This window comes from Furipterus horrens, unplaced genomic scaffold (genome assembly GCF_987537825.1).
Source record: "Furipterus horrens unplaced genomic scaffold, mFurHor1.1.pri manual_scaffold_7, whole genome shotgun sequence".
In the NCBI taxonomy this organism is placed as follows: domain Eukaryota; kingdom Metazoa; phylum Chordata; class Mammalia; order Chiroptera; family Furipteridae; genus Furipterus; species Furipterus horrens.
In genome coordinates this window covers 29995328-30019445 of record NW_028327177.1, presented here as the reverse complement: position 1 = coordinate 30019445, position 24118 = coordinate 29995328, and the positions used below count along the sequence as shown (strand labels likewise).

The following is a 24118-nucleotide window of genomic DNA, read 5'->3' as shown; positions in this document are numbered from 1 at the left end:
CCATTTATTTGGGATCTTCAGAGGGGATTCAGAGCATCATCTGCCTGGGAGATTAGCTTGCCTTTACAGCTTCCTTCTAATCTTAGAGTCTGCCATTCTTACAGTATTTTGAAATTGAATGCTGAGCAACTTAACATATATTTTCTTTCCTATTAGCTTGGTCTGACTGAGGCTAGACATCCTTTGTTGCCTTTTTGAAGGAATAGGGCATTCTAGAACCAACTTTCTGTTAAAATGATGGCAAGACCTCTATTTGCCAAATTTAGGGGATCATGGGATTTGACATTGCCTCAAATTTCAGGTGACTCTTACAGGTACTGAATCAGGTAGAATAGCCAACTTGACTGATGTGAGCCATTGGGAGATAAGACAAACTCAGGTCCCAGTGAGACTTGAAGGGGAAGGGCTGGTGGAGAAGGAAGAGAGTCTTTAGAGGTGGAGAAGCAGAGGGTCTCCAAACCAGTATCAGGGGAAAAGTGCCACTGTCCCAACCTGTCAAGGGTTGGGGGGAGATATTCTTAGCTGCCGAAGCATTCACTGAAATAGCTGATGGACAGAAGGACTCCTGGTAAGGAACCATTTTTCTATGGCTTCACATTTACCCAAGGAGCATTCACTTTGTGTTTTCTTCTTTTAATTTTGTGAAGCAAGAGAATGCCGGACAAGTAGCCGGAAGCTTTGGTCCTTACAGGCTGGCATCCTCTGCCAGTAACCAGCTGTGACTTCTGGTGAATCGCTCAACCTCTTTTGCCTCAGTTTGTCCATTTATAAAACCTGTTGATTCCTATAGCTGAACATGCTATATAGTTTTTTAATGGCTGAGCTCTTATTATTATTTTTTTAAGGAAATCATTTTTTTCTTCTTTGTACCTACTTCTTTAGAATAAAGTTTTTAAAATTCCAGGCCACATTTTCACATTGTGCTTTGTTCTCCTCTCCTCTCCTTTGTCAACCAAGTAAGCTGGTTATGGCTGCCCCTTAGAATGCAGTCATCTTTCATGACGAACCTGCCTTTTCAGAGATGCCACTCCATCCAATTGCTCTAGCCTAAGTTTCTTCTTCCCAGATAAGAGGATGGAGGTTGCTTTTGAGGATGGGAACTAGCAGTTGGAGTAGGAGGTAAAGTTCTCACAGTGGGGGAAAATGTCTACCTGTTAGGGACAGGAAATAACTGGTGTGAGGGCCAGCTGTCTTTGTTCTGTGGATGACAATTCCCAGCGGAATTCCCCACCCCCACCCCCACCCCCACCCCGCATTTTAGGCTCTAAATACTGCACTCTGGGTATTTGTGTTTGTTGTCCTGGAATCTAATACTTCTATTAAGAACTGGGCAAGTGAATGCACTCTGAAAAGATCAGAAGGTTGCAGGTAGCTCAAGCACTGTATTCGGGAGTCCCAAGGAGTTGATGAATCTCCTCCTCCAAAGGCTTACACTTCACTCTGCATGATCTATCCAGATTTTCAAGTTTGAAAATCTCCCAAATGCCTATGAAATGAATGGCAAGAATTATTACGAGGGAGGTGAAGAATACTGTCCAACTATGATTGTGCCACACTCACCAGCTGACAGCTCATTAGCCCAGGGGAGCCTCTCCAGGAAGATGAGTCTCGTTGCCCAGATCCTTTCCTCATGCTACCTGCTTTGGAATCATCTGGGGTGTATTTTTTTAAAGATGCACATTCTTCATCCCTGCCTACTGCATTTTAATGTCTAAACATACTGACTGACATTACATAATAACTGCTTTAGGCTTGAATGGCTTTCTGTGGGCCCCTCCTTGATGCTAATCTTCCTAGTGTTTTTAGTTCTAGGTCTAAGGTCCTCTATAAAATGCAAAAATTGACACTGAGCTCAGGATCAAAATATATCTAGCATTATCTAGAAATAACTTATTAAAAAATTTTATTTGGCCGATCAGTAGGATAATTGTAAAACAATATTTATTTTATGCTACTCCCAGTTGATGTATGTATTATATGTATATAATTTTTCACAGCTTTCTTGAGATATAACTCACATACCACAAAAGTTACTCTTTTAAGGTTTACAGGTTAGTGGTTTCTACTATTTTCACAGTTGTTATAACAGTTACCACAATCTTCTTTTAGAATGTTATCATCATTCCCAAAAGAAGCTCCCTACCCTAGCATTCACTTCTCATTCCATTTCCCACTAAGTCCTAGTGGTTACTAACCTACCTTATGTCTTGATGAATTGTGTCTATACATTTGTCTATTCTGAACATTCCATATAAATGAAATCATATAATATTTTTTGTGCCTTGCTTCTTGCACTTAGCATAATGTTATCAGGGTTCCTCTGTCTTGGTACATAAGTCAGTATTGCATTTCTCTTTATTTCCAAATAATATTTCATTGTGTGGATATGGCAGTATTTTTTTTACCCATTTATCAGTTGATGGACATTTGGTTTGTTTTAACATTTTGGCTATTATAAATAATGCTACTTTGAACATTCCTGTACAAGTTTTTGTGGGGACATATGTTTTTACTTCTCTTGACTCTATTACCTTGGAGTGAAATTGCTGGTCATATTGTAACTGTGTTTAACATTTTGAGGAACCGCCAAAGTATTTCCAAAGTAGCTGTAATATTTTACATTCCTACCAGCAGTGCACAAGGGTTCCAATTTCTCCACATTCTTGCTAACATTTGTTATTGTCCATCCTTTAGAGTCATCGTAGTCAGTATGAAGTGATTTCTCATTGTGGTTTTACTTTTACCTCATGACTAATGGGGAACATCTTTCATGTTCCTGTTAGCTATTTGTTGTTTCTTTTGGGAGAACTGTCTATTTAAATCCTTGGCCCATTTAAAAATTGGGTTATTTGACTTCTTATTGAGCTTGGTAGGTTTTTTAATATATTCTTGATACAAGTCCCTTATTAGATAGACAGTATGCAAATATTTTCTCCCATTCTGTGGGTTATCTTTTCAGTCTCAGGATAGTGTCCTTTGAAACACAAATGTTTTTAATTTTTATGAACTCCTATTTATTTCTGTTGTTGCTTTTGGTGTCATATGTAAGGAACAATTTTCTAACTGAAGCTTAAAAAGTTTTAGTCCTATGTGTTCTAAGAGTTTTATGTTTTTAGCTATTACTTTTAGGTTTATAATCCATTTTGAATTAATTTTTGCATGTGTTATGAAATAGGGGTATGACTTTTTTTAAATGTAATATCTAGTTGTCCCAATACGTTTTGATAAAAAAAATATTATTTCTTTCCTCCATTGAATTGTCTTGGTACCCTGTTAAAAAACAATTGAACATAAATGTAAGGATTTATTTCTGGATTCTCAATTTTATTCCATTTATCTAAATAATCTGCATGCAATACTATACATAATTATGTATATAAATATATGTATCTGTACACAAGCACACAGAAGGAGATTTTAAAGCAAACTCAGGTATGATCAGTCTATTCCTGTGTCTTGAATTTAGGTGATTAGGAAATGGGAAAAATTTTAAAGTAGGAATTTAAGGCATTCACTATATCAGGGTACTTGACCATGAGTTCCCTTGAGCCTCAGTTGTGCCCATTTATCAGAAATACAAAGAGTAAGTAGCAGAGTGTTTGGTACTGTTAGTTTTTATTCTTTTTCTTCCTCCTGAAGTGGAATGCATAACTGAATGTTTTGGAGTGGAGCACATTTTAGTTCTCCTTGGTCTTGCCTTAGCCCTGCCAGTAAGGACATGGTTAAGTGACCTTCATAAGCTCTGAACGACCTCCACCCTGTAAACTGATTCTGGGGCCTGAGTTTCATCAGCTGTGAAATTAAGCAGCTTGGCTATGATGCTTCCCCCCAGTCAGCTGAAATTCTGTGATTTGTGTGCATGGCCACCCTTAAAAAATGATATGTTTTATTGTTGTCATCTGCACACATAACTGAAAGAATAAACATATATCCTATTAGTTCTCCCATTTTACTGCTGATACCAGTGCAGCTCGGAAGCAAATAAATGGTAGGATTGATTGTGACCAATTTTCTCTTTTAAAAAAATTTTTTAAATTTTTCATTCAAGGACATGTCATTGGTTTTCAGAGGGAGGGACAGGGAGGGAGGGAGAGAGAGAGAGAGATAGAGAGAAATTGATGTGAAAGGGAAACATGGATCATTTGCCTCCCCTACATGCCCTGACCAGGGATTGAACCTGTGACTTAGGTATGTGCCTTGGCTAGGAATCGAACCCACAGCCTTTGGGTGTACAGGATGATTCTCCAACCTACTGTGCCACACCAGGCAGGTCAACCAGTTCTCTTTAAGTTATTTAGTTTAACAGTATGAAAAGCCTACTCATTTGCTCTTTGTAATATTTCTTTGTGATTTTAATTTTTAATGATGAAATGCATGACATAGAAAAGGAAATGATTTTTGCCACTGTGTGCTTCTGCCTTATGGATATAGTTAGAGGGATTTTCTTACCTTGAGAGCAGTTAACTATAGATAAATAGCTAAAACTCCTGTCAGAATGTCTTAATTTTATTCTTGGGTTTGTGGGAATTTACAAATATAGGCTTTTAATTGTTCACAGCTGGGGCATGACTATAATGGTAATAATAATTAGAAATAATATGGTTCACCTCTTAAGCTGTTCATTTTAATCTGCTAAATTTTTTTGATCTGAAGTCTGGCAAAGTCTTCAAGTGGAACATTTGGAGGAGGTCCATCTTAGTTTTCAGTTGGTAGTGTGCGAGTCTGCCTTATCTTGCTCATTTGTTACAAAGGTTTTGATCACTTGATTTTAATGTCCTCTACTTAAAAGCCCACACTTAACAACATACATGCAGACTCCCTCACTGCAAAGCCCTTGAGCATAAACCAACAGGTACCAAACGCCTGGATCCAGTGTGTGTGTGGAGCTGGCAGCATCAGGTGAGTGCCTTTGCAGTGGGACCAGACTTGATGGAAATAGGAGCCTTGCGAGGAGGGAGAGTTTGCTTTAAGGCTATTGTGGATGGAGGCTGATGCCAAGTGTGGCACTCAGTATTTTCTTGGGATAAAAAGAACTCTTCCAATTCCCAGGACAGTAGACTTGAAAATCATAAAGCAGACCTCATGTTATCTCCCCTGCCCTGCCTTATTCTTTTAAAGTCCTCACATTCTAAAGTATTGTGACAGTTTATTGATGGAGTTTATTTCCCGTGGTTTCTTAATGCTCTACTGTAGAGAATTTTTTAAAATGTTTTAAAATGATAAATATTTATTAAAGAACAAGTATAAAAAAATAGAATGTGTACTCTTGAAAAATGATTTGGATGGAAGTTGTGTCCTGGGAAACTTTAAAACAACAACAAAATGGATTTCTTATGAGGACATGTAATTATATCAAATTATTAAAATAATATCTCTATTATCCTAGATCAGTGGTTCTCAACCTTCCTAATGCCATGACCCTTTAATACAATTCCTCATGTTGTGGTGACCCCCAACCATAAAATTATTTTCATTGCTACTTCATAACTGTAATTTTGCTACTGTTATGAATCGTAATGTAAATATCTGATATACAGGATGTATTTTCATTGTTACAAACTGAACATAATTAAAGCATAGTGATTAATCACAAAAACAATATGTAATTATATATGTTTTCCGATGGTCTTAGGCGACCCCCGTGAAAGGGTCGTTTGACCCCCAAAGGGGTCGCAACCCACAGGTTGAGGACCACTGCCCTAGATAATATAGGGAGGAAAAAAATCTTAAAGTTACATCTCAAATGTGATGTAAATTTAAGTTTTTTCACTATGTTCTTTTTTCATTTCTTTTTTAGAAGTAGTATTCTAACATTAATTATATGAAGAAATTGATAGCTTCTCATATTTTATCCTGGTCATTAATTTGGCTGAGTTAATAAATAGTTGTTAAATAGTAAATAGTTGTTGGAACTAAGTGATTCTCATAGATCATCTTCACTTTTCTCACAAGACTTCTTGAAACAGGTGACTTTTGCCAGGTAGAGTTGATATAAGAATCCTAACAAGAAAACTTTGTAAGGACAGGGGTTTTTTTTTTTTTGGTTTTTGTGTTTTTTTAAAATACACAATGAAAAAGGCTCTCTTAAATCTACAAGCAGAACCCATTTTACAAAGTTAAGCTGTTTAGTCACATTATGTTTCCAGGAAAACAAGGTGGAATTGTGTTTGCTTCAGAGGACCATGGAACTGAAGTAGAGGAGATTGTGATTTCATGGCAACACTAGATCAAAATAGAAATTAGTGTGAGATCCATAAATTTAGCAATTTCTAAAGGGGTCATTTTTACTGCTTTCCTCACTTTTGCTTTCTCAAGACATATCGTTTGTCAAAGCGAACAGGGAGCAGTGATACTTTCATTAGTAAGGAGTCCTCCATCTCTGCCCCTCCAAGAGCCTCTTTCCCCATCTCAGGCTGTTTATATGTGATCAGCATGTGGACATTGTGCATGTTTATGTTTTAAGTATCTCCTTCTAGAGAGCCAGCCTGAAAAAGCAGAGCAGAAAAATCCATTGGCATTTTGAGAGTTGAATCTACAGAAGATGTTGTTTGCAATGTGCTGAAAACATAAGGTCCAAACAGCCGTAACAGGCCTGGTGCCAGACAGTTTCGCCGTGAGAGAAAGAGGAGGTCTGAAGCAGTCCTTTTAGGATTATCTCCAACTCAGCAGCTGCTGTCTGAGTTTGATCATGCACATCCTGCTCTGGGAGACCTGCAGTAACCCTTGGGCCCGTGGGGAACTTCAGAGCTGGCTTTTAAACAAAAGACTCTTGCCCTGGACACCCAAGGGCAGCAGTCCAAACAATATGGAGGTTAAAAAAGGTGGAGCTTTTGACGATTGGATTTGAGAGAACAATCTAGGAAGGAAATTGATTACTGAAGTTGGGAACTGCAGTGCTTCTAAGATCCTGTAAAGTTACAGATGAGGAAGCAGGGGCTCAGAGAAGTTAAGTGACTTTCCCAAAGAGAACCTGTCAGAACTGACAGGTCTGGTCTGGTTTCCAGGTTAGAGCCATTTGATATAGTACCATATTCTTGATGACATGATTCTCACATCAATTTAAATAACACGTTATGTATTTTGGAAAACTGAGCTGAAAGAGAAGAAACTTTAAAAAGGTGTTTTGGAATCGTGTGCTAGCCACCTGTTATATACTGTCCAGTCATATTCAGCTATTTCTTTAAAGCACTCCTGTTTTATCAGTGTGTAAATCTTAGTAACTGACCGCTAAATAGATTATTCCGGTAAATTCTACGTATAAGTGTTAAAGGCAGAACAGGCATATTGGAGAGGTGCTGGGAGGGAAAAGTTGAGTCTGGGAAGACAGGCTCCGAAAAGGAGGAAGGATGTTTACGTAATGGCCTCTTTTGTTCAACTCTGGTTGTATCTGGAGCAGCGCTGCAGCCGCTGAGGATTTATGGCCTCCAGTATGCAGAAGGTAGGTGGGCTCGCATTATTTGCATTGAAGACCTTGTGTGGGGTCTTTGAGCTTAAGGCTGTCCAGGTTACAAAAGACTTTGTCAGAGAAGATGGCTATCTAGAGTTCTTTTGAGAGTAATGTGTTGCTGCTTATTTCACATCTGTGCTGGGAATTGGAAATTTTCCCTGCGTTCGTTATGGTTGTAGCAAGAGCCCTAGTTTTGTTTTTTTTTTTTTCCTTTTAAAGATTGGCAAGCTGATGTCTTATAGGAAAGAATTCATGAAATCCAAGGATATCACTAGAATGTGGATGGCTTCTCCTCTTGCCTAATTAAAGGATTGAGCAGTTGGAGTTTTGTTGGTTATAATGGAACTATTGACTTAACATTGTTGACCCACTAAAGAGTTTTGACTAAGAAAGAGAGAAAAATCAGGATGGTCTCAGCCACTAAAATTTCTTGTGGACATGGCATCTGTTTTTGCCCTTTTTAACAGTGGGGTTTCTAATTGCTTTATTCATTTATAAAGGTTATGTTGGGTGTGAACTGACTCCATTTTTTGTGTCCCACTATCCTTTCTGCAAAACTTAAAAGCAAAAGCTACATTTAGGATACTCTGTTGAGATCCAGTGTAATGTTTTTCTTTGCATTTATTTTCTAAGATTTGGTGACTGAAAATGGATAAGGGGAGGTCTGTCTGGAGCATACTGTAGAATAAGACTGTTTTTCAAATAGGCAAATGTGAGAGTCCTCTTTTAGAGCTATGCCTTGGGAAATGTCTTTTATTTAGTGGCCTAATTAGGCCATGTCTGTGTCTGTTTATTGATTGATGAGCTTTTGAAGTACCTGTTGCCTGAAAGTGAATTTGTCTAGTGGGTTATCTGATTCACTCCCCCCCAACCCTCCAGCCCTCTGTCCCCACTGACCAGAGAAAAGTTAGGTAGAAGGGAAAACTATGTATATTTTTATTCTTTCCCAAAGACACAATTTGGAATACTTTGGAAATAAAAGGTATCAAAAGCTCATTAATACTTTCCTCCTTTGTTTCCTTTAATTGATAGTGGCTTTTGGCCCCCTTAAGAAATACTTTCTGAATGCTTTTATATCAAAGGAGTCCAGTAAAGTGATTTTCTTGGTAGGCGATTTTTCTATTTTGTGTGATTCATTATAAACCTTTCTGGAGAACTCTCTAGGGTACTAAGGTAGGAGATGTAGCTCAAGGATCTATGAAATGTTTTTGAAATAGTTATTAAGTTATCTGATTGGATGTTTAGAGGGTTTCAGGAGGTATAGTGTAAGATAAAACCTGGATATGCGCTGCTTCCAATTGTTGCCACTGCCAGATATAAGTTTCCTCTGGTGGTAAGTTTCCTCAGGTGGCTGTTCTCTCTAGGAAGGGGATATATGTATCTCTTTCTGGATTAGTTTTCTACATAAATGAAGTGTATTGCCCATCTGCAGCTTTTTGCCTGGCGTTGAAATTCTTCCTTTTCTCTGCTTGTCACTTGGCATTTGCATGGGAATGTGCCCTCCCTTTCATAGTCAGAAGATTCTGTGTAATTCATCAGGACAGGTTTCACCAAGGAGTTCTTCATTCAGTTGCTCCTTAGTAAATGGCTCACAGTACAGTGATGAACCTCTGAATTTGAAATCTCTTTTAAAAATATTTTTTCCTTCAAAAAAATGCATACAAGGGATTTCTGAGCAGCTAAAATCCCATACTGGATAGCATTGCTATTCTCTGTAATCTCTTTTTAGAAGATTTGGTGTTGTTTTGCTGCTTAAACTAAACCATGCTAACATGAAGTTTAGGCTTTTGAAGCGTAGAAGTAGTTCAGGAATAATAACGAGATCCTTTATATTTCCTTGAAGACGAAAAATGACTACATGGTGGCTATACATGTATATCACTGTTTGAAAATGTTACTTAATTTTGGTTGTGAGTTAAACTTCCCCTTGGTGGATTGAGTCTCTTCCAAGAGTAACACTTGGAGCCCTAGGTGCTATTGCAGTGGTGCCTTTCGTTCTTGGCATCCTGGGGAGAGCTACATCTGTGAACCAGATAAAAATATGGGGAAAGGTGATTAGTGTAATTGGCCCACTATTATAATTATTCAGTAGGAGGTGGCTGTGGGATTGCTGTTATAGCCCAAAATGCCTGGTAGGAAGAGGAGGAGAGTCATTGAAAACAGCAGCAACATTATAAAATGTTGGTTTAAACATGCCTTTAATAATACATTACAGTGGCACTTTAAGAAAGGATGGTAGAATTCTTAACTAGTTGGGACAAATACACACACACACACACACACACACACACAAAAGGAGGGCTTTTTTCAAGGATAATTGTAGAGAATTCTGCTAACTATTTCTGTTCCCTTAAAATAGCATACGGGGTAGTAGGATTTAGTGGTTGTAAACTCACTCATAGTGTTTGTAAGTTTAAGGGGGACCCTCTAAATTAGTTGCGACAGATACTCAGGGTGGCCCTCATGGTGGTGGTATTTTAGCTTCTTTCAGAAAAGAAGCCTGGTACAGGGTCATGTTGTAAAGCGAAGTTTTTATTTATTTTTTCACATCAAAGAGCAGGGAATATTCTACAGACAATGAGCTAAGAAGTAGGCAGCAGGCATTCCAGAACTTGAGTTGGGAAACTATGTGTGGAATGCCATAGTTCATGGACCAGGGACCTCCAAGTGAATCCAGGTGCCTACCCACCGCTGTTTTCCTGCAGACAAATGACTGTAGGCAGAAACTGCAGACAGATGAACCAAAAATAAAATTGATGGCTTTATTGGACATTCTTTTCATGAAATTTAACTTTCTAATGTGCACATACATCACTCTGGGGATGTCATTATACATGGCTGACCTTTTGTTTGGGGAGCCGCTGCCGGCTGTCTGTGCAGCCCCACTCAGCTCCCTTTGATTCTGGCCCACATCTGTTGAGCATGTGATCAATTTTTTCTCTCTCTGAAGTATACTGACAACTGGCGAAAAAGATTTAATGAAAACCAGTCAGAACTAATTTCAGTTAGATATTCCAGCTCTTCTGGTTTCAGATGTAGAAGTTATGGCTTTCTAAAAGTCACTGTTGAGGGCAGCATCAGGAAGTCTCCCTGGGCAGGGAACTGGGTTCCTTTGTCTTCCTCCCTGCACTGTGCCCCAGGTTAATGATTGCAGGGTGGCTGGGAATAATGAACCAGTGCTGCACAGCTTGTTATCAGCCAGCTCAAGTAATATTGAAAAATCATTTGTCCACCTCTTCATCCTCTCCTATAGAAGTCAGGATACTGCTGTGGTTACACCCAATAAATACTGCAGACTTCATTGGGCTATTTAATGGGACTTAATGTAGTGTCATTTGTGCACTTCAGTGAGTGGTTCTTATTTTCATGTGGTTTGCTGTGCAGTCTTGCAAAGATGTAACATTTGAGGACTTTCCAATAATGACTTTTTTATAGAACCAGAATTTGAGTGAGAATGTTGCCAGTGGAAATAGGATCCTTTCACAGAGTCACAAGAAAAACATTCTGGGGACCCATGCATGGGAGAGAATGAGGTTTAGTGGTGAGATATATTGGGGTTCAAATAAATGGCTGTGCCCAGGTTCCCAGTGTCTCATTTCCTTTAGTTCCACTGTGGAAAAAGTCCAGCCTTGTCTTCATCAGGAATGTCCAAAAATTCTGTGCCATCAGGAATGTCCAAAAATTCTGTGCCATCAGTTTAGTCCATGTCTGTTCCCATTCAGCGAGCATCGTCTGTTCCCATCTGTGCTCTGGTTGGAGCTGTGTTGCTGTACCCAAGCTTGTGCTTGGAGCCCAAGCCCCAGGCAACTGCTGGATCCAGCATGGCTGTTAGAGAGGATAAGGGAGCATGAAGTGAGCATGTGTGAGTGAGCAAGAGAGAGGTTTGTTAAGCTTGGATTATATTATCTAAGGCTTGGGAAGGACCAGGTGGCCTTTCAAAATAACAAATCAATTTCCCAATCTTTCCTGGGTTTCCATCGGGTCCTTCCCTTAACCAATCCATTACCTAGATCTTCTGGGGTTCTATGCCTCTTATCCAATCCTATCCTTTTCCTAGGCTAGGTTCCGCCCCTTATGGTCACTATTTTGGTTCCTACTGAGCATGCTTTATTACAGAAACACCTTCCCCTGTGCCATCTTGGCTTCTATTTGACATGCACCCAGTAGAGGAATTTCTCCAGCTGTTTTCATTCCTCCCCCAGTAATAATCAGTAACGACACCTTCCCTCCCTCAACCCCCCCAACCCACCCCAGCCCACCCCCCACCCCCCCACCCCCCCCCACCCCCGCCTGCAAATAAGGACCTGAGGGTGGAGGATGCAGAGATTTCCTGGGGAGTCTGTGAATGCTGAAACTTCCTAGTGAAGCAAGCTTATTGTCTGATTCAGCTCCTTAGTAGATTAGGCTTCTTACTGTCTGATTACCCTTCCGTCCTTCTTTTATTAATATCTAGCTACCTACACTAACATATTTCCCCTCTCAAGAACCTTGGGCCTTGTAATCTTACAAGGGTAAATGGATGAAGTTCTCATTTTCTGTAGCTTTTTATTGCTGTGAAGGGGCATAGTCCTGCTTATCCCATGCTCAGAGATTCTTGCTATCTGCCAATGGAAGAAAGGTACAAAGGGAAGGGAGCCTTCATGCGAGGGAGAGGGATTGTTGTAAAGTCCCGGTTACTCTATTGTTTTCATTGGAAGGTAGCATAGGCGATGTCTATTGGGTGACAGTGTTGGACAAGCTGACATCTTGTTGTATTCTAGAGGTGACAAATTTGACAAAAAGGTTAAAAAGACATGGTACAAAATGAGGATAATTATAGCAGCTAGAGGTCTGATGAGAGGTAAGAACGAGGTGATAGAGGGAGGGACTAACTTTACTGAGTCCTAGATTAGACTGGAGGAGTGGCTTCTCTGGAGGAAGGTGTGTCACACCTGCTGAGGCCCTTTTGTTTACCATACTTAATTTAAATTAGGCTAAGGGGAATATCTTTAAGATTTTCTTCCTGAAGCAGGCCTTTTCTGTCTGAACCACTTGGGCAGAAAAGGGAAAGCAGTTTTAGGCTAAGCTGACAAACTGCTCCATACCTCACCAATTCAACCATCTACTCTTGACAACGAGTCAATCCACCCAAACCATTGAGTCTCATTTAGGTGGTGGTGATGCAGATGGGCTTCTAAAGTGAAGCCCATACTGTATAAACAAGCAATCAGGTAAACAAGGTCATAGGCATAAACCTTATAAAAACAGCAGGAAAAGAAAACACAAAGGTTAATGAACACAGTAATTCATAAACCAGTTTTTCAGTCTGTTAGACTGTTAGCTGAGAATTCCAGATGTAAGTTTTTCACTGGAATGAAAGCAAGCAGTGACAGTCTGATAGATTTTTCCATGTTTGCAGCTTGAACATCTTTGATGTTATCATTTGCTCAAGGAAATTCTGTGTGGTGTACACAGCCTTAAGAAAAAAGTTGTAGGTCTCAATAATTCCTAGTCATAAGACGGGAGAAAAATAAAACATTAGTTTGGAGGGTTGAAGGAAACTAGAAGACTTCAGGAACAAGTCCAATTTTTGGTGAACAATAAAACTGGAAGATAACTGAACTAGAGTCAAATATCCATAACTGGGCATTGTAATTCTCATTTAAACACAATTTCTCTCCCTGAAATACCTCTCATTTTTATTATAGAGACTGTGTTGAGTCCAGTCTTAATTTGGCCTGATTATTTGCATAAACAAAACAAGAATAGCAGTTGATTATACAGATTCTTTTAAATCCACTTTGCCGGAATTTCATAAGGAATCTTCAGATTGCGATTTAATCAGCTCGTCAGGGCAAAAAAGACAAGCTACACAGTTGCCATAAGGCTTTGCCTTCAATACCTATAGGTTCAGGTAAATTCCTCAAGTTCTTGAGGTCCTCGAAAATGTCTTTCAGGAAAGCAACCTTTGTTCCTTACCTGGGAAGACTGCCATGACCACATGACTAAGCAAGATACTAGGCTATTTCTTCAATGGACTTTTACAGCTTTGAAAGTCAATCTTAATTCCATAAGGTTTTCTGGTGACATCCAGAGTCCAGACATGTCTCTCTTAGACATGACATTTCAGTCAAAGTTTTGGTTAATAAAAGCACAATTGGAAACTGGTTTTATGTGTCCTATTATAAAGAGAACCAGTTCTTATTGGATTCATGGAAACAAACATATCGACATAACTTACTAAGAATTGCCAAACCCTGGCTGGTATGGCTTTGTTGGTTGGAGTGTCATCCCATGGCCAGAAGGTTGTAGATTTAATTCCTGGTCTGGGCACTTAACCTAGGTTGCAGGTTTGATCCCTGGTCCAGGAGTGTATGTGAGGCAACCAATCAATGTTTCTCTTTCACATTGATGTTTCTCTCTCTGCCTTCCTCTCTCTCTAAAAGCAATGAAAACATTTCCTCAGGTGAGGATAAAAACAAAAAAAAACGAAAAAAGAAATGCTAAATTCTGAAGGGATCAAGTAGGGAGAAAAATATAAAGCAAAAGGAAAATTGTTGTTCTTTTAACAGAGTGAAAAGGACCAAACTCCAACTCTGTATTACACAGCTAAAAAGTAAGTGATTAGCATTCTTTAGATTGGCAAACACGTTTCATAACTTATAGAAACATAGGCTCCTTTATTGGCAAACACACTTGCATTTTTAAGAGACATACTTTCATGGCAGGTATTATACAGCAAAACTCACTGATCTAGGAAGGAACAGCTGAAGTAAGTTAAACTGATTTGTTCAAATGGCTAAGGTTTTCTCTTTTGATAAGATTTACTTTTTCATAAATTTGCATTTTAAACGGTGGACCAGACAAGAGATCATGGAGAGCAGGTATTTGCATTTCAAAGGTACAGACTTTGGTTTAATAAAGCCAATTATCAAAAGCCTTTTCCTTGAAGGACCCAGAATTAAATTTCTGCCAGTTGGTGAGTATGCACCCTAAAAGGGGTCTCTTGAGGTGCTATGGAGGGAGATGGTATTGCCTATTGCCTTTGGGGAGAGAAAACTTCCTTCTTTGTAAGGAAGAAATTGGAGAGCTGAGGGAACCGTGAGAGTCTTCAGTGCTCCCTAGCCCCACAACACACGACCAAAACCAGGGATGGCATGTGACCCCTTACTTGCTGGCCATTGGCATCTCAAGGCCAGTTCCTGCCTGTGTGGCTGTAGCATCTATTCTACAGCCCGTGCCCTGCCTCCCCCCTAACAAGTGTGCAGAGCTTCCTGAAGAAGATTGCAATACAGTATGTCCAGGTGTGGTGCCTTGCCAACATTTACACCGGTGATCAGGTACTGCTTCGTTGGGTTTACTTAATTCCACAATTTTGATGGCCTCTGGCTGTAACTAGCTTTACCAGAGGGCCTCACCCTTGTGTCTGTACGAGGGGTGCTTAGTACCTTCACTGCCTCAAGTGAAACAGCTTGTCTTATAACTCTGGCCTTTATTTGTTGGGCTAGTAACCTGTTTCACTGGCTTTCATATTTCCAGCAGCCCCAGCCCTTCATGATGCCTAGTAAGGCTAGGGAAGACTCCCCTAGAAGGGGAAAATCTCTGGAAAGCCATCCTGAGGATTAGCTGGGCCAGCCAGTCTGAGATAGCACCTCGGGCCCTGGGGGCAAATGTTATCACCCTTCTATAGGAAGATGATAAATTGCTGGATCCCCTGGGTATGAGAGGGCACAAAAGGTGTGGGAGAGATTAACAAACATTCAGCCTGTCTGGAGATTAGTTTCCTCTTGTGCAGGCTCTTTTAAAATCATCATTTCCCAATTAGTTTAATAGAAACCTTTCCATTTCTGTGAGTACTTGCATCTGAGGCTTTTACTTACTGCATGCCTGTAGGAGCATTAATAAGGACTCGGGTGTGAGACTTTTCAGCCTTGAAGGCAGATTTTCCGTGTTTACTGCACAGGTAGGGAAACTCGCTGACCCTGGGGTGCAGACAGCTGCCTTTGCAGCAGGAGGTGGGGGCAGAGCAGCGGCTGTGAGCCCCAGGTCGGCGCTCTGGCTGCATTGGCAGCTTCCTGGCGTGCTGCACCCCAATACTGCAGCTGTAAGAAGGGAAGGGGCCGCTGGGTGCACCCCAGGCATATGTGAGCGCGCACTTCCCACATTATGGATGCCCTGATGCCCATCTACCAATCTTCCCACCAGGACCCACAGTGCTGGGTGTCATAGTGAGGACTGAGGGAAGGGAAATACCCAGTGCGTGGAGTCTCCGTCCCGAGCTGCATGGGGCTGCACTAACCAAGGGACTCTAGGGCAGACAGGCAGGCAGGCAGGCAGACAGTGGGCGCCGCGCTCTCTGGAGTGCTGTGTTAGGAGGCCGCTCAGCAGAGTGCTAGGTGGTGGTGCCAGATTGCTCAGCCCACACCCCCGAAAATGGAACCAAGGGGAATTCTGGATCTGGAGGTGAAATGGCAGTGAGGGAGAAGAAAAAAGAACCAGAAAAAACACACAGGCAGCAGCAGAGAGACAGTGAAGAAAAGACCTCACAGGTTGCCAGCCTCCAAAACGCAAGGTCCCACTTCTTACCACAAGCCACGCCTCCTTCCATTCCTAGTGGTTGCTAGATGTTGCTGGTGGAAATGAAGTCCTTTCATGGAGTCCCAAGAAAAGCATTTCTGGGGACCCAGACGTGGGAGGATGAGGTTTAGTGGTGAGATTCATTGTGGTTTAGATAAATGGCTGTGCCCAGGTTCCCAATGTCTCATCTCCCACCATTCTGTTGTAGAAAAAGTCCGGCCTTGTCTTCATCGAGCCCAGAACAAAGGCCAGCATCCAAAAATTCTGTGCCATCGGTTCAGTTCATGTCTGTTTCTGTCCAGCTAGCATAGTCTATTCCCAGCTGCGCGCTGGTTGGCGCTGTGTTGCTATACCCAGGCTCTTACCTGGAGCCCCGGCACCAGGCAGCTGCTGGGTCCACATTGGCTATTATGGAGAGAAAAGCCCGAGCTCATGGGCAAGCGCCCGTTACTGAGCAAGAGACAGTTTTGATAAACTTGGATTTTATTATCTCAGGTTGAGAAGGACCAGGTGCCCTTTTAAGATAACCAAGCAGTTTCTCAATTCTTCATGGGTTTGTATTGGATCCTTCCCTAACCAATCCATTTCCTAGATCTTCTGGGGTTCTCTGTCCCTCATCCAACCTGATCCTTTTTCCAGGCTAGGTTTTGCCCCTTAAGGTCTCCATCTTGGCTCTTGCTGCACATGTCTTATCTTGGCTTCTACCAGGCATGTACCCAGCAGAGGAATTTCTCCAGCTGTTTTCATTCCTCTCCTGGTAATGATTGGTAACGATCCTTCAGATCCTTCAACCCTGCTTCATGGTTGAGGTCTGCAGGGTGGAGGATGCAGAGGTCCCCTGGGGAGTCTGAATGTTGAAGCTTCCTAATGAAGTAAGCTTATTGTCTGGTTTAGCTCCCTAGTAGATCAGGCTTCTTAATGTCTGATTACCTTTCCTACCTTTATTAATAGATAGTTACCAATGCTAACAAGAAGTCTTTGGCCCTTACTTAATAGGTTACCTTGATTTCCATATGAGCTCTGGGGATACTGGAGGAATTAAGTCACAATAATACAAAATTGTGTTCTCTGCTTCAACTCATTCCAGAGAAATGACTGGAAACCCTGATCTCCCTCCCTTCTTCACATAAATTCCAGGCATGATTTCAGCCTCTACCCACAGGGCTTTTCCGCGTGAGGCTTCTCGTCAATGTGTGATGTTACTTAGGGCAGGAGATGACACCGTCTTGGTCATCCTGGAGAAAGAAGCTTCTGCCCCTCTTGAGGAAAGCTACTGTACTTGGTGTTGCTGCAGCCTCCTTTCCACTGTTCCAAGCCAGTCTCCCATCTGTGTCTGGTTATACTGGAAAACCTCAACTTCTGTAGGCTGAACTGGTCCGCTTAGGTTACTGGACCAGTAACCTGAGTTCCTCATCAGAGCCCCTTTCCCATTGGGGTGCAGCTTGCCCCTATCAGGTTCTTCCCATCACTGGTGACTAGCATTATCTTGAGCTGTTAGGTGGCAGGGAGAAGATCCTTGCCCTGGGAGCTTGAAGTCTGACCCAGTTCCACAAGTCTTACCCAGTTCCACAAGTCTTTGTCTTCTAGGAAGCTCTCAGGGAACACAAGTTTCTCTTCTGTCTGCCCTCTGGGCAGGTTCCTTGAATTCATACAGAAAAGAGAACTGGTACTTGGAAAGGTTAGAGGACTTGTCTAAGACCACACCTGATTGGCAAACTGGATTTCCAGGTCTTTGTGGATTTCTGAAGACTCTCCCTTGGTTTGTTAGATTTTTCCCTCCTGGAAAAAACACTGCTTGGTCCTCAGTTTCTGCTTATGTAAAATCATAATAAAACCACTAACTCGAGTAACTGAGTGGACGTCAGAAGATGGTCAGAGTGCCTCAGAGGGGCGGGTCTAGGGTACTTGCATAGCTCTTTATAATTTACAGAGCATTTTGTACACATGATCAGGTTTAGTCCCCCAGCAATCCTGCGAGGTGGGGATCATTGACCTTGTTTCTCAGATGAAGAAAGTAGGTCCCAGAGAGGTTGAACACAAGGCTTGTCAAGACTGAGCATTTGGCCTGAAGTTCGTTAAGCCTCAGATGATAGACATGGTTTGGGGACGAGACTACCCGGCAGTGGTAGGCATGTTCTTCCCTTAGTTATTTCCTAATGTTTTGGTCATATAGGCCTCCGCAGAGGGGCTTTGTACCTATTTTTGTTACGGGTCTAAGGAGGTTAGAATTCAGTGAATATGTGATTCTGGATTTAAACATAGGAATCCTTAAAGGAAATATAAACTTTAAATTTAGTAGAAACAGAAGTATCAAAAAAATCATTTTACAGGAGCAAAAGAAAAAAATGACAAGTTTGCATGCTTGATATAGAGCTGATCTCCCTAAAGCAGTTTCTAAAACCACCTCATGATCATTTAATTAATGATGTCTGTTTCTTGTTATGCAGCATATGACCAATAAATGGCATGACTTAAATATTTTACAGTTGCAGGAATTTCTTCCCTCCCTTCCTTGAAGTTTAAAAAGGTGGAGCAGTTGCCTCTAGTCTATTTTCAATGCAATGAGAGAGTAAGTTCATTCTAGATTCAGGGGTGCCGAGGAGTTGGTCTCCTGCTAACAGTGCATAGGTGGTGCCAAGCGCTGCTGTGGAAACCCTACCTCCATCCAGGGGAAGGAATTAAGCAGTGAGCAAAAAAACAGACAATGGTCTTTCTCTGTTTTTGTTTTTTGTTTTTTTTTGAGAAATTTTAAGGGCCTTTGTACTTGGGATACATCTGAAAGATTAAGGGTCAAGCCAGGAACCAAAAACTGGGTTCTGTATTGATACCCCCACCCCTTCCCTACTCCTTGCCTGAGCACCTGATTTCACTGTCTCTGTTGATTGACCTGTGAAGTGGACAATGATACTGCAGCCTGGTGCCTAGAGGAAGGCTGCAGAGGTGCTCACAAAGCCCCTGGATCTGCAGGGGGAGCAGGGGACCTGGCCACTGGCCTGGAGGGAAGAGGTGGGCATCCTCCCCGAAGGTGGTGGCTCCATGCTGCAATCTTGTCCTGATGCCTGGGTGACTCCAGTTCTAATACTTGGCTTTGTTTTTGGATGTCGGAGTCATATTTATTCTCCGTGACTCCTGCTGATTTTTGGCACTGACCAATCCAGGATTTCTTTTCAGCAGCTAGCACGGTGCATGACCTATACTAGCTGCTCAGTAAATATGAGGTGAGCAAATGTAACCCTCAGCAGGGAGAGGGAGGGTGTGCCTATTGATTTGTAGGGAGAGAGACTCTGCTTGTGGACAGGTTCCGGAGCCTCATTATTTCTGGCTCTGGACTGTTTGAATGCACCCTCTGTAGCAATAAAGGCAATACTGCAGTATAAATGCCACTGGAATCATTCTTCGTTTTCCAATGCCATTGGCCTTGTCACTGCTTGTCTAGAACCAATTCTACAAGAGACTCCTAACTGTTCTTGCTGACATTGTTGGGTGCTTTGACACTAATCTAGCTGTCTACTCTCAGGGTTTTCACTATCCTTCTAAACCAGAAATCTAGTCTTGGCTCCCTGTTGCCTCTAGGAAAGTCCACAGTCCTTGTCACCAGATCACAGAGGGCCCGTGTGCCTCTCTGCTGTATGAAATCCTGGGGAGTCTGTGTGCAGCCCTGCAGGCTTTTCAAGTGGGGGCTCTACTCAACCAAGTGGAGTTAGATTTGTTGGGTTTTAAATCCCTCTGGTTTGAGCTGGGTCTCCAAATGAGCTGGGAATCAATATATTTGGGACTCATCAGGTGGGTACATTAAAAGGAGGACACTGAATGTTTGAACAGGAATGTAGTCATTCATGTTTAATAACTGGAGAAAACGGAGATGTTAAGGGATCTTTGCATATGATCTTCAAAAATCAATTTAATAAAAAATGTTTTTCAACTGATTGTGTAGTTTATTTGAAAGAATATACAGGGTGGGGCAAAAGAAGGTTTACAGTTATATGTAAAATTACACAACAATTAATGAATAATAAACTGTTTTGCATACTCATTACTATAAGCCTACTTTTGCCCCACCGGGCATATGTGTTTGTGTGTGTGTGTGTGTGTGTGTGTGTGTATATATGTGTGTATATATATATATATATATATATATATATATATATATATACAGTTGACCTGTGAACATTATGGGTTTGAACTGTGCAGGTCCACTTATATGTGGATTTTTTTTCATTAAATATACAGTTGACCCTCCATATCCCTGGGTTTCGCATCCACAGATTCAACCAACCACAGATAGAAAACAGTATTTTCCATTTGAGGATGGGAAACCCTGGATGCAGAAGGCCAACTGTATGCCCCGTTCTGTGTCATTTTATGTAAGGGACTTGAGCATCCATGGATTTTGGTATCTACAGGGGTCCTGGAACTAATCCCCCATGGGTACTGAGGGATGACTGCAAGTTAAGATTTGGGGGAGTCAAAGTTATATGTGGATTTTTTATTGTGTGGGTGTTGGCACCCCTAAACCCCTGCATTTTTCAAGGGTCCACTGTATACATATAGTATCTTTTTTAATTTGGAAAAGGATTGAGGCAGAGACTTGTACTATTGGAGATTGAAGCATAAAGTTGTGATAATAAAGAAAATGATATGGCTGTAAAGATATATAAATAATCTTAAAATAGTATGTCTTGAAGTTTTTCATTATGTAGAATAGTTATATGAAAAGTCATTATGGGAAGGTACAGATTATCTGGTAAAGGAGGTTGTGAAATTAGATACTTAAAAAATATTTAGGTCCTTGCCTCAGGTCATACACCAAAATATCATCCCTGTGGATTGGAATTATATATATATTTAAAACCCTAAACTAAAAATAATTCAGAGGATATTTGATTTTTGAAAGAGGCTATCTTGCTGAAAGCAAGAAAGCAAGAAACTTATCAGTGATTGCTCAACTTGAGTACATAAAATTATTCCTTTTACTGAAGAATTGCAATTGACTAATAATGATCACTAGGATCAAAAAAATACACATCTAAACAAGCATTCATTGTTCTACCATCATATTAGGAAAGATTTAGAAAATGCAAATACTCTGTGCTCATAAGGACCTGCTTAGGTACCCATCCTAGAAGTAATGTAATTTAAAAAGTTTTTTTAATAAAATACTTAAAAATAGTTTGGATTTTACATATAATTGGGAATATTACTATTTAAAAAATAGTGTAAATTATTTAAAAATGAAAATAATCTTAATGTTAGTTTCATAAGCTTGGTTTTAATCTTAGTTTTGTTTTTGTTTTAAACAACCTTCTGACCCTTGGTTTGTCCAAAGAGAGAGATATGTATAATTCACTACTGTTAATCATATATTTCTCCATATAAAATATGACAGAGATAACGCATTGGGGAAAACATGTCTTATAAAGGGGATTTATAATTCTTAATGTCCTAGAAGACCATAATGAGACATCCTGTATAAAAGACAAGTCATATTAGACTCTAGTTTGTGAAATGCTCAAGTTATAATTTACTGCATGACGTTGAACATGCTACTTTACCTGTTTGGGTCTTAATGTCCTCATCTGTCACAGTTTACCTACTGGGATGCCCTTACACAGCTGTGCCAAGATTCTGACGGCCCCTGGTCCTTGGGGATATGGTCTGGATGGAGGCCACATCACCTCTAGCCAAGACCAGTCATTGGTTTCCTGTAGTGAGTTGTGACAGTACTACCAAAACTCACACCTAAGGCATGAAACCTATAAGAGTGAGTTCTAAATTCAAGAGGTGAAAGCTAGTGGAAAAGGAGATAATTTCAAAAGTCATGATGAACCACTCATCCTTCCCACTCAATATTCAGTAGCCATGTTAAAATGTCAAAGGAAGAAAATACATCAAAATATTATCACTAATTATCTCTGGTGGTGGGCTTGTGGGTGATTTTTATTTTCTTATTTATAATATTCTATCTTTCAAATGAACTGTGTTAAGAATGGTTAAATTTAAATTAAGATAGTTATTAAAAACAAATTCTTACTTGTAGCCACCTGTATATTCCAAGACTCCATGAATACAAGTGACAGCTATATTGTCAGTGTTAAGATTCTAACAAGAATAAAAAACACCAAACCTGGGCCCATTTCTCATTGTGAAAATCTCAGGCATTTCATCCCAGAGTTTCTTGCCCGGTGCTTATTTTCAAGGCTGGTTTAAAGTGTGAGAACTGACCTTTGAGCAGAAGGCATGTGTTAGGGTCAGCCAGAAGTCTTCTCCTTTATTTAGGGTAACTTATCCCTTTTTCCTCCTCACATTCCTCCCATAATTCTTTCTTCGCTCTGTTTTCCCTTCTCTATGGTCATTGGAATCACTGAATAATTCTTTTTGTTTGTGTTCTTGATCCCCAATGTGTATATAGTTAGATGTATGTCCCTTGTGCCCTCTTAGCTCAGTGATGGAGATTCTGTTTTTAACTTGTCCCGTCTAGTTCCTTAGTCATCATTGTTTTCCCTCCTCCGACTCCCGCCTGCTTATTTACATCTTTCTGGTAATGAATTGCCTAGAACTTCCCATTCTATTAGTTTAAACAGATATGGGTGAAGTTATGGAAATGTGGACTTTTTTCCCTGCCCTCTGTTGGTTTTGCTTTTCTTTGAGGATAAAACACTGTAAGTGTTAAAGGTGTTTAAACTCTGTTTTCTCTGGCGTCTTAAACAGGTACTTTGCATTGACTCCAAATATCTTAATTGTCTGAAAAGTGTGATTGTCTAAATGATGGAGGTGGCATGGCGGGCGCATGGGGAATGAGAAGAAGTGCCTTTGTGAGTCTTCAGCAAAATTTTGGAATTATTAATAGTGAGGCTACCATAGCATATAGTAATTACACATAAAAGCTAGAACATACTCTAATATTGTTTGTATTAAAACTGTGGTAATATTCATTATTTTATATAACACTTTAGTATCTTATAGTGTGCCTTGACTTTCTGAGCATAGATAATAAACTAAGATATTAAGTAATAGAACTTTCCAAATAGGAGAATGCTAGTAAACAACATTGTAATTATATATTTAATTTTTACAGTAATACCGATTTCTTACAATGATGCCATTGCAGTTTGAGTCATTGTAACACATTTTTTGAATACCTCCTAATTATAAAGCACTGTGCTCTGCATTGCAGATGATAGAATCTGCCTTGTAAGTTCACCATGGGCGGTAGCTCAGACCTAAAATCAGAGTTACAAAATGTCAGAGCTGATATGGACCTTGAGGTCATCTGACCCAGTGTTTCCCAGCCATTTTCACATCATGAGACACATGGAAAGGTTTGCATGTCTCACTACCAGGAAACAAATGGTTGCTTTTGGCTGGAGGTGATGGGTCTGGGACCTCCAGCTGCCCCAAGGACCTCAGAATCTCTCACAGCTGTACCAGGGCATCCCAGTCAGAAAACTGTGATCTAATCCAACCCTCCTGTTTTACAAGTGAGACACATCTGTGTTTACCACTGGGAACCAGAGATGTAAAATAGGTTTTCAGAATTACACAATGAATATGATGTTATGGTAGATAGAATTTGAGCTGAAATTTCAGAAACTGGAGTCTCGCATGACTTCTTTTAAATGAAATGCCTCATTATGGTGTTTTCAAAGATATTAAGGACCATAAAAACCTTTTATAGGGCATTTTTTCTCAAAAGGTCTATCTCTTTGCCATATTTTTTATGGAGAAGTATATGACAAAGAGTGCTAAATTATAGATATATTTCTTTTGGATAGCCCAAAGAATAAAAGGCTCTTTAAAAACTTAAGGTTATGAAACTAAAAATAGTCCAGTATATGTAAAAACAACCAAACCAGTTTAGAATATTTTATATATACAAATTAGGAAGCTACTCAATGTATTAAACCTTTAGGCTTGGGTGTTGCCTTACTTTTAAAATTTAAGAGATAAAAGATGAAAAAAAGAGATTGAAATTTTAAATATCATAGTGAATCAACACCACCTTCACATTCTTATTTATCAGCCGCCAACTATTAAGCCCCTTGAGAATACTAGGTAACTGTGATTATCTGATGCAGTTTTTTGTTTTTGTTTTTGTTTTCTTTTAGAGAGAGGGGA

The 24118-nt window shown here is 40.3% G+C and overlaps 1 protein-coding gene across 1 annotated transcript in view; it reads left to right on the top strand.

The window, feature by feature from the left end:
• Positions 1-24118, top strand: part of SDC2 (syndecan 2) — a 116066-nt gene that overhangs the window by 19291 nt on the left and 72657 nt on the right. The gene's annotated exons all lie outside the window — the stretch shown is intronic.